The sequence below is a fragment of the Rhinolophus hipposideros genome (assembly GCF_964194185.1).
Source record: "Rhinolophus hipposideros genome assembly, chromosome: 9".
NCBI classification, from domain to species: domain Eukaryota; kingdom Metazoa; phylum Chordata; class Mammalia; order Chiroptera; family Rhinolophidae; genus Rhinolophus; species Rhinolophus hipposideros.
The window spans coordinates 81,754,518-81,765,220 of record NC_138055.1 but is presented as its reverse complement, the minus strand read 5'-3'; the positions used below and the strand labels follow the sequence as shown (position 1 = coordinate 81,765,220).

At 40.7% G+C, this 10,703-nt stretch overlaps 1 pseudogene across 1 annotated transcript; it reads right to left on the bottom strand.

Moving 5' to 3' along the window:
- Window positions 1-6,686: 6,686 nt before the first annotated feature.
- On the bottom strand, window positions 6,687-7,239 carry LOC308501937 (large ribosomal subunit protein eL19-like; annotated as a pseudogene). Its single transcript has one exon. The product of its transcript is annotated as a large ribosomal subunit protein eL19-like (transcript).
- Between the last annotated feature and the right edge of the window lie 3,464 nt (window positions 7,240-10,703).

The following is a 10,703-nucleotide window of genomic DNA, read 5'->3' as shown; positions in this document are numbered from 1 at the left end:
GTTGAGTCTTGAGGTTCAGGGGATGAGGGAAAACGAAGGCAAGGCAGTGAACTTTCTGCTAGGGGTAAATTCTGAAAATTCAGTTGAAAGCTTTTTATTGCCAGTTGGGTTTTCGAGTGCTTAATATTGACACTTGATTATTTTTCTTAGAAATCTGTCATTATGTTTCCCAGGGGAAAAAACGAGCCATATTCTAGAGAATTAGTAAAAATGAATTCCTAAGACTCTCTTAGGAATGCTGGCTTAATCTCTGCGGTTACTTCCTTTGACTTTCTAATCTAATAATAGTAATACAGCAACAGCTAGGAGCCTTGTGCTTTACATATCTTACCATTCATTCCTATAACAAATCTGTAAGGTAGGTATTATTTTAGAGATAAGGAATCTACAGCCTGGGAGGCTGATAATATACCCACGGCTTCGCTGCTAGTCAGTGGTGGAGCCCACATGCAGAACCTGGTCTGTGTGTCTTGAAAGGTTTGGCTCTCCCCACTCCCTCTTTCCTCCCAGACTAACACAGCAGGGGGCGAACAGGCCAGCTCTCTAGGCACAGCTCATAGCTTTGTCAGAGTTAACAAAATGGTGTCTGCAGCCTGTGTGGGGCTCCTGGCCAACAACTCAGCAGTGTTTTTCTGACTCTGGCTGGGCTGGCAAGTAATTCCTCTCAGGATTCTGACGGAAGCAGAGGGAGGCAACGTGAAGTGCCTGAATCATACTGCTGGCTGGCCTTGACTTTGGAGGCCAGGATTCCTGTGATTGTTCTGGGTTTTAATTTATGCCCCTGCCAAACTACAGACCTGGTGTCTATGCAAGATAGAAAGAGGAATATGGGACAATCGGAGGCTATCTGGCAGCCGTGGTGGAGCCGGTTTGATCAAGGGCAACTGAGGCCATGTGGACTAGACTCTCTACCTTTGAGTGCCCTCCCTGGATGGTTGATTGATGCCCAGGTGCTTTCAATTATACACCAGATGATGTTCCTGATGGGAGAAAATGAGACTGTTCAGAGCTTAGGTGTTACTAATTGTCATGACTTTAAAAAAGTGGATTATATGAACATTTTTTTTCTTGGCTCACAGGATAATCTTGGATTATGAAATCATTCAATCAATAGTTTTTGGGCACTCACTATATTTTAAGTACGATTCTAGGTACTCTGCATATATCATTGATTAAAATAGACAAAAATGATTACCCTTACCAAATTTGTATTCCAACAGATAAATTCTGACAGAGTACTATTTTAGGGACATGTCCTTAAAATCAATGAAGTTCATTTCCTGAGCATAGAATAAGTGGAAAGTACTAAGCTTGAGAGATGAACAAGAACTTAGATGGTTCACAGTCCTATACTTAGAATAAGACAAAAATGCTTATAAGCATAGTATGAAGCAGAATACGATAAACTCCATAATGTAGATATTAAGAACGTAAAGTGGGAATTCTAAAGTAGCACACATATTGGAGGTGCTGGTGTTTGAGCTGTTTCTTATAGGACAGGTAGAATTCAGAAGTTTGGAGATGAAGGGACAAGTCATATCAGGTGGAAAGACAAGCATAGTGAAAACATGGGTGTGTTTGGGGAAGACTGAGAAGGCAGTTTGGGAGATAAAAGCTAGAAAACCAGCTTGGGTGATATTGTGGAGGACAAATACGTAGCTGGGTTTTTTTTTTGTAGAAAAAGGGAAGTCGTTAGAAGTTTATAAGTACAAAAAAAGACACGATCAGAACACTTCCTTGGGGGAAGTCATTAATCCTTTGAGCAGATATGTGCTGAGCACTTTGACTTATTTTATATACTCTTGAAATAAACCATCATTTTATGGAGCAAATTGAGGATTAGAAGTTTTGGGGAAATTGCCCAAGATAGCACAACTAGAAAGAGATGAAACCAGGATTTGAATACAAATCTATCCGGTTGCGAAATTTTCTTTCTCCAGTAATAATTGTTGTAATAGTCCAGGTGAGAAGAAACAAGAGCTTGAACTAGGGTTGAGTCAGTGAGAATAAAAAGAATTGATTGTTAGGGAGGATAGATGAGCATGATATGTTGGAAATGGGTCTTAGAGAACCTCTCAATGCAATTTAAAAATGGATGGGAGGGGAAGATGAAAGAGAGAAAGGAGTCAATGATGATTGAGGTTTTTATCTAGTAGAACAGGGCACCATTAATGGAAGCTGGGAAGTTGGATGGAAGAACTGGCTTTGTAGAGGAGGATGACAAATTTGAACATGTTTGCTTTGTGTTATTGGAGGGACATCCTGATATCTGGCTGGAAGATTACAATGTAGATCTGAACTCTGGGTCAAAGAATTGGGAGCGATCCATGTTGAAGTGATTGTTCAATTGTATAATATCATTGGAGGAAGAGATAATTGGACAAGAGTCAAGGGCCAAACCAAGATTAGAAATTAGGTTTCAGTGTAAAAAGAGCCAACAAAGGACTCAAGTTTTATTTTTGAAAAATATGACCATAGTAAGGGAAACAAGTAAAGAGAAACACTTGATACTCAGGAACTTTTAAGATGTGGATTCTTTTAAGTTCCACAGTGACTGCCGTGTTCCCTTACAGTTTGTGTGCATAACTTTTGTGTTATTTGCATAAGTGACCTAGAATGGCTTCTTGGCATCACAGTGGCGTGTGTTTGCCTCAATCCCTCATATCTATGAGGTTCAGAGTGTTCCTGGATGTGCACTAATGACTCAAATGTAGGCATTCTGTTTGGGAATGTTTGAGCCATATCTTTTAAAGCTTTGCTTTCAGCGGTTGTTGGCCTGCAGGAGAATGTTCATATGGGTGTTTCCCTGCCTCCATCCTCATCTTTTCTGTTTAGTTCCTGTAAGAGAATGTAATGATGACTGGGTCCCTGAGTGGGAAGCTACTTTGGAACAAGCCACGGTCAAGGCTTTAACTCCACTGTAGCCTGGGAGTTTGAATCTTTGTCTTTCTTTTGGTAAAGAGCTGGAAAACCTGCTCAACCCACTTTCGAGAGCTCATGAAGAAAGACAAATTCAAGCAAGTGATGCATAGATTACAAGTATCATGAAAACAGGAAATGAGGAGGCAAGACCATAAGCAATCCTTATAATCCTTGCATGTGAAAAAAAAATTGGCTGGGAAGGGGCATGGTGTCCCTTCTAACGCATCAACAGTCTTGAATTTATGAAGTGCTGGTTCGTAGTGTCTCACTTGCCTGTAACCAGCCTTTATTTATTTTTGTCCACATTCTCATGTTCTTTCCTCAATTCACTTGTTCATGGGCTTCATTTTGTTCACTGCTCAATTACCAGAGTCCAGAGCAGAGCCTGGGACACGGTAAGCATTTAATATATATTTGTTGAGTCCTTCAGTCCATTAATCTACTTCTCCATTAATTTGTTCACTTATTCTCTCATTGCATACTTATTGAACATTCATTAGGTACCAGATCCTGTGCTAGTTCTTGGGAATAAAAAGGTGAATCAAAAGTTGTCCCTGACCTGATGAGGCTTAGAATCTAGTGGCACAGTAGTGACATAAACAGAGTTATAATTCCACTATATCTGCACAGTAATAGCCCTATGCACACTTGACACGGGCTGTAGTGAGGGTGATGGAGAGGAGGAGGGGCAGGGGAAGGTCACAGGAAGCTTCTAGAAGAAGGATGCCTCCCTTCCTGCGCTTCAGAGATCTCCAGTATTGATTTTTTCTTTCTTATCTTAAACCTCTTCCTCTCTACTGTATCTTTCCCATCACCCTTTACATTTGTTTAAACCTCCACCATCTTAAGCAAAACAACTCTCCTGGGCCCCGTATCTCTCTAGTTATGTCCCTCGACTACCTCTTTTTTTTTATCCTCTCTCTTGCTTTTCACTCCCAATCCATTGAAATCTGGCCCTCATCTATATCGCTCCCCCAAATTGCTCTCAGTAAAGGCTCCAATGACATATTGGTTGTTAAATCCAATGGAGATTTCTAGAACTTCTCTTATTTGTCTTCTTGGTCACATTTGCCACTGTTAATGCCTCCTTCATGATCATCCTCTTCTCTTGCCTTCTCTGAATCCCCTTCTCCCCCAACTCTGGGTTTTCCTTCTGCCTCCCTGACTGCCCCTTTTCACTTCGTTGCAGACCCTTCTTCTACAGAGTATCATTTAAAGGTTGGTGAATGTTGGAATTCCTCAGGGACCTTTTCCCACTCTGTATTCTCTTCTTGAGAAAATGTATCTTCTCTTATTATTCTAATACTATTTTTATTCTGATTATTCTCACCTAATTTTCTCCAGCCAAAATCAATCTTCTGAGCAGCAGACCTTCCTTTCTTCACTCACTCATCTACGCAACAAATATTTCCTAGTATCCACTATGTGCCAAAACACTGTTATATAGAGAGTGATTCTGCAGTGAGTAAATAAAGTCCTTGCCTTTAGGTACTTACAGTCTACCTAAAAAAAAAAGAAAGACAATAATATACATCCATTCTGTCAAAAAGTGCTATGGAGAAAAATAAAGAAAACTAGAAAATTCGGGATTGCTGGAATGTGGGTGGGAGATTTTTGTTTTTATTAAGGGTGGTCAGTACGTCCCCTCTAATCAGATGATATTTAAGTAGAGCCCTGAATGAAGAGAGGATGGGAGTAGGCCATGCAAATATCTGGAGGAAGAGCTCAATCGTCAGACCGAAGAACAAGAGGAAATAGTCCTTACCATCATAGTCTGTCATCCTTGCCTAGATTGAGTAAAAAATCCCAGATCATGAGAATCTTCTACCTTGGGACCAGAGGCAGATAATTGAGGTAATAAGTGACTTGTGCCATTTCTATGTTTTTCATTCTTACCTTGGTATACTTGGTAAATGGGCTTCTATTCTTGCTTAATGCAGTTGAATCATACAGGTGGGCGAGGAAGAACTGAAATAATCTCTGTAAATTACTGGCTATTGAAGAAGCCATTTGCAACAATTATCTTTCCCCACGAAACCACTTCTCCACCCCTGTTCTCACTGACAGTGACAGGCACGAACATCCACCCTGTTGCCCAAGTCAGAAACATGACCATCACCCTCCCTCATCCCCAATAGCTGATTCATCACCAAATGCCTGTAGGTGGCATCTTGACTCAAATCTGTCCATCTCTCTTGATCTCTGTTGCCTCTACATAACACCTGTCACCATCATCTCTTATCTAGGTTACTGCCCTGGACTCCCTCCTGGTTTCCTGTCTTCTTGTTAGTCCCTCCTCCAATCAAGCCAGTTGGGGAAGATATTGTCAAGCAAAAATCTAATCTTAACCTTCAATAGCTCTTCATTACCTCGGGGAGAGATCCTATACTGCCCTGAGCACTCCCTGCTCTAGTTAAATTGAACTATTTTGAGTTCTTCAGAGGAACCACGTTCTTTCTAACGCAGGTATATTTGTATGTTATCATGCTATTCCTTTAGTCTGGAATCCCTTCCCCTCCCACACTCCCTCTTACTGGGATGACTTACTCATGCTTTGAGTCTTGACTTGGATGTCAGTTCCTCCAGAAAGCTTGTGACTTTGGTTAAGTGTCTCTTGTAGGTACACCAGGCCTCTAGTCATTGCACTTACCACTATTTTCTTTTAAATCATTTGTTTAATTGCCTATACCCCAATGGCAGTGTATGCACTATGAAAACAGGGACTGTTTAAATTTATTTGATCACAATAGCTTAGTCTCTATCTTAGAGTGGATGTTCAATCGTTACTTATTGGATGAATGAATGAGTAAATGAAGTGACGTGAGCAAAGCTGAAAAATCAGTAGGACTTACCTGGACAAAAGGGTGGCGCAAATGTAGAAGGTATTACAGGCTGAGAGCACAGACTGGCTAAAATCACAGAGTGAGAAACATCATGGTGAATGAAGGAAACTATTATATAAGCAGTTTGGTGTTATGTGATCATAAAGCATCAGTAATGGAATTAGCTAGAGGCTTGAGAGTTAGCTTTTCTTTTTCCTGTTATATGCCTTTATTCCAATTTCTGACGAAAGCCTTTTTCTTTGTACCTTTATGTGATAGATATAAACCAAAGAAACCTAAACATTGTAGAAACTGGGATGCTCAAAATCACAGCTTCAGTTATCCGTCTATAAAGTTTAGAGACAGCTTAGATAGTAGAGTCAGCCAATGAAGTCCCGGTATCATAGCTTCTTGACTGGTGCTCGTTGAAACCCCTACTCTCCTGGACCTCAGTGCCCAGCTGAGAAGTGTAAGCATACTATTTTCTGTTGTTTTTAAGACGATGTCACAACTCATGCCACAACTCCTGGTTCCCAAACGACATTTGAGACCTCTTCGGAAGTGCCACTCATGCTATGCTATAGCAGGCAGTTGTGAAGCCCAGTATTTTGGGGGCTTTGGTAGAAGCCATTCCTCTTTCCTTTCAAAGTGGGCCCTGCACCCCACTAAAACAAGGTAAAGAAACCATCTTTTCCGTGGACGGGAGGGGTCATGATCCTCACCGGAGGCCAGGAGCCAAAGAAGAAATGAAACAGGCACCCTGGAAACGGCCTGCATCTCCGTTCTCGGGGTGGTCGGTACTGGCCCTCTACACAGGGAAGACCCACCAAACAGCCAGAAACTTTGGAAGCAGCAGAGAGGTAGGCGGCTGAAGGCTATTTTATTGAAAGATCGATCTGTGTCCTGGAGAATGGCTAGAAGAGTGAGTTTCAGTATAGGCCACTATGTAGAGGTAACAGAGGTGGAGCTTTGTTTCTTGATCTCTTCTTCCTTGGACAGAGCCTTGATGATTTCCTCCTTCTTGGCCTGGAGCCACTCTTCGTGGTGCTTGCGTGCTTCCTTGGTCTTAGACCTGTGGGACTCCACCTGGTCAGCAGGAAGCTTTTTGGAGCCTAGTCTGCCTTCAGCTTGTGGATGTGTTCTGTGAGAATGGGCTTGTTTCTGAACAAATTACCCTTCACTCTCAGGTTCAGGCTGTGATACACGTGGTGGTCAATCTCCTTAGATTCACGGTATCATCTCGTGAATCATGGTATCATCTGGGAGCATGTCAGCGAAGAGTTCTCATCCTTCTACTCCAGGTTACCTTCTTAGGTGTTCCAGAACTGGCAGTAACCTTTAGCTGTGTCCATATGCCTGCCCTTCCTGCAGGGCAAGTTGTTTTTCTGGCATTGCGCTCAAGAATGGACAGTCACAGGTTTCCGGAGTGACTGAAGCTGATCACTCCGTCTTTGATCAGCTTCTGAATCTGCTGACAGGAGTCGCCATTGGCCATGTCATCGGCCTCAACAGAGGACCCAAGAGACAAGCCTCTTCTGAAGCCTGAAAAGACTCATGGCTGTGGCTGCAGCGGCGAAAGGAAACCAGAGTTAATTTTGAGAGATGGGTCAAATCATGGAGGGTTTGTGGATCAGCTTAAGAAGTTTAAACTTGGTTTTTCTTGTAGGCAGTGAGACATTTAGAAGTTTTGTTTTTAGATATTGAATATAGGCAGCTCCATGAAGATTGAATTTGAATGGAAACCAGAAAGAGTGGTTAGGAGGCTGCTACATTCCTTTCTGGCTCTGCCTTAAAAGATGATACATGTTTTTTCATCCCAACTCCTAATATTAAAATTTTGTGGTCAGAATTCTAAGTCAGAATTCTAAGATGGCCCCTCCTTGATCTCTGCTCCCCCGTGTTACTTTGTGATTATGTTATATTACATGGCAAAAAGGATTTTGCAGATAAAATTAAGGTTATTTAGTAGTTTACTTTAACACTGAGATTATCTGGGTTGGACTCATGTGATCACATAACCTCTTGAAAAGCAGAGTTTTCTCTGATGGGTTACAGAAATCAGCTCTAGAGAATTGAAGCATTAGAGGGATTCAACGTGAAGGAAATTCTTTGCTGTTGACTTTGAAGATAAAGGATTTTCAAGGGAAGGAACTGAGAGTGACCTCTAAGAGAGGCCTCTCGCTGAGAGCCAGCAAGGAAACCGGTTCTCAGTACTACTACAGGAAGTGAATTCAGCCAACAGACCACGTGAGCCTGGAGGCGGATTATTCTTTAGAATCTTTAGACAAGAACTCAACCCAGCCCACACCTTGATTTTAGCCTTGTGATACTTGAAGAGAACCCAATCATGCCACCCTGGGCTTCTGACTGCATGCCTGTGAGCTATTACATGGGGATTGTTTTAAGCAGTTAAGTTTGTGGAATGTTGTTATGTAGCAATAGAAAACCAACACGAATTTGAGCAAGATGCTCTTGTACTACTATCAGTTGTTCATGGAAAAGTTTTAGCTGTATCTTCTTTTACTTCAGGAACATTTTTTTTCAGACCGAAGTGTAATAAAAGCATAGCTAACACGAGGGCCTTACAGAGGGCTAAACACCAGACTGAACACTTGACAACTGATGTCTCATTTAAAGCCTACAACCCCTTCATGTAGAAGGTGCCATTAACTATCCCCATTTTATAGGTGAGGGAACTGAAACTCCAAAGTCACTTGGTTACCAATTGGCAGAACTGGAACTTGACCTTAGGCTGCCTTATTCCACTGCATAGACAGACTCGTTGAAAGATTTAGCGATCCCCTTAGTACTAATGGAACTATAACATTTAGATCCCGTTTTCTCTGAGAAGGGTTTGATGGGCTAGATTATAAGCTACAGGACTGGACAATGGGAACAATTTTCAGGTTGAATTGGTTCACTGTTTGAGATAGATTAGGGAATCATCTTGGGCATGATATCCATTTACTCTCTTCTGTGTTTTGTTGTAATTAGACAAGGAGAAAGAAGAAGAAAATGAAAAGTAGTTAGAGGGAAATGGTTAGAACTAATAAAAAAAAAAAGGGCTTGATGTGGGTTTAAAGGAGGTTTGGTCACAGATGTATTCAATTTAGCAATCCCCTGTTTCATGTCCATTCAAGCATGGACAGGTGTCCTTTCTTCATGTGTTACAGAAAGCTTGAGGCTGTCTGCCTTGTGCCAAGAAAAAAAAAGCAATTAAATATTTTAATATTTCCTGCCTGTAAACTGCTCTCTGTTTTACTACTTCAAATGCACTGGATTTAAAAAGAGGTGTGAAAGACTCCTGAGCCATTAATAAAAGGCTGCAGCTGTTCGAAGAGGCTGATGTTACATGTTTTTCAAAGGCAGGAGTTTGGTCTGAGCACCTCAGTCCACAGACTGCTGATTTATGATGATTCTGAAACTGATACAGAAACATGAGGCAAACACTTACAGTGCTTCCGGAATATATCTGCGCGGAATACAGACAATGAGTTCTTTTCCTTGGGAAAAAGACGAAGGAGTAACGGGAAGAAATAGGAAAGCAGCAGTTCAGAAGTTATGGAGCAAAGTAGAGCCAGCATAAAAAAAGAAAATCGTTTCTTAGAGTCAGTGGCAAATTTCCTGTGGTTTGTTTGTGAGATTTCTGTTTTTGGTAAACAGTAGGGATTTCAAAAATTATTTGAGTCTTTGACGGCTTCCAATAAAGACCTGACCTAAAGTGAAAAGATGAAAATCAAGATGTGGTTTTGTCTTTACTTACAATCAACTAAAAGAAACCAGAGTGTTATTTCCCAAAGGTCTTACATTTTATTTAAAAAATATACATTTTTCCTTTGCAGGGATGGTGTGTAACAGAAGTCAAAGGAGGAGGGATGCTGGAGACTCAGTCCAGCCCAGCAAAGCTTTGCTGAGTGCTGCTACATGCAAGTTCCTGCTTTGTGCTGGGGAAGATGCCAAGAAAGCCATTGCCCTCACACTTTGTTTTAGGTAGGCAATTCGGCCTTCTGTGTGGACATGTTGAAAACTTTCTGAACATACTAACAAGATGTTTCCTAAACTTCAGTCATCCCCACGCCACATTTTCAATTTTGGCTGTGAGCAATTTATGTATATACATATATATATGTATGTGTGTATGTATGTATGTATCTGCCTGGGGTGCCAAAGAAATATATGCAAGTGGACACTTTGGTCAGTGTTGCTCAAGCAGTAGTTCTCTGTAATCAGAAGTGGCTCTGGACACTGATGGGAACCACTTTGAGCACCTCTTGTAATTGCAGACGTCAAATGTGACTTGTATTCATCTTTTGTTATCTGTATATATTGAGTATTATAATTTTAATACCATTGTCCTTTCTTAAAATGTGTATACATTTTTTGGCACCCTCTGTATTTATCTATTGAGCTATATATCTATTTATACAAATAATTTAGCCCATAGTTCACTTAAATAAATTCAGCCTCATCTTTAGCAATAATACCCATGAAATCACATGTCCAGTGTGCTAGTTAAACCTTTTTAAGTGTATCTTCAAATAAAGAAAATTTAACAATATCCCATCCGAAACCACTGAGTCCAGAAGTGTTTAAAAATTTAGAACATTTTTGGATTTTACAAAGGTAATTTCTTCTATATAACAACATTATGCAGTGTGGGTAACATCCTATATAATCAAACAACATTTCCACAGCGGGGCATATGACTATTTGTGCTAGGTAGAATATGGAATACATAGAGGTGTTCAATAGCCTCACTTCAGTTCAGGTTAGTTGGAATTGTTGGTTTTCACAGCTTTTTGTATTTTATAACTACAGATAGGGAGTTGTGGATCTGTAAGTACCATTTTAAAAAGTCTGTGAACCACAGAAAGCAGAGTTATCAGTAATATTCAAGGCATGAATTATAAAACCTTTCTTTCAGATATATAGCTGGGCTAACTTTTTAAAAAAAAACAC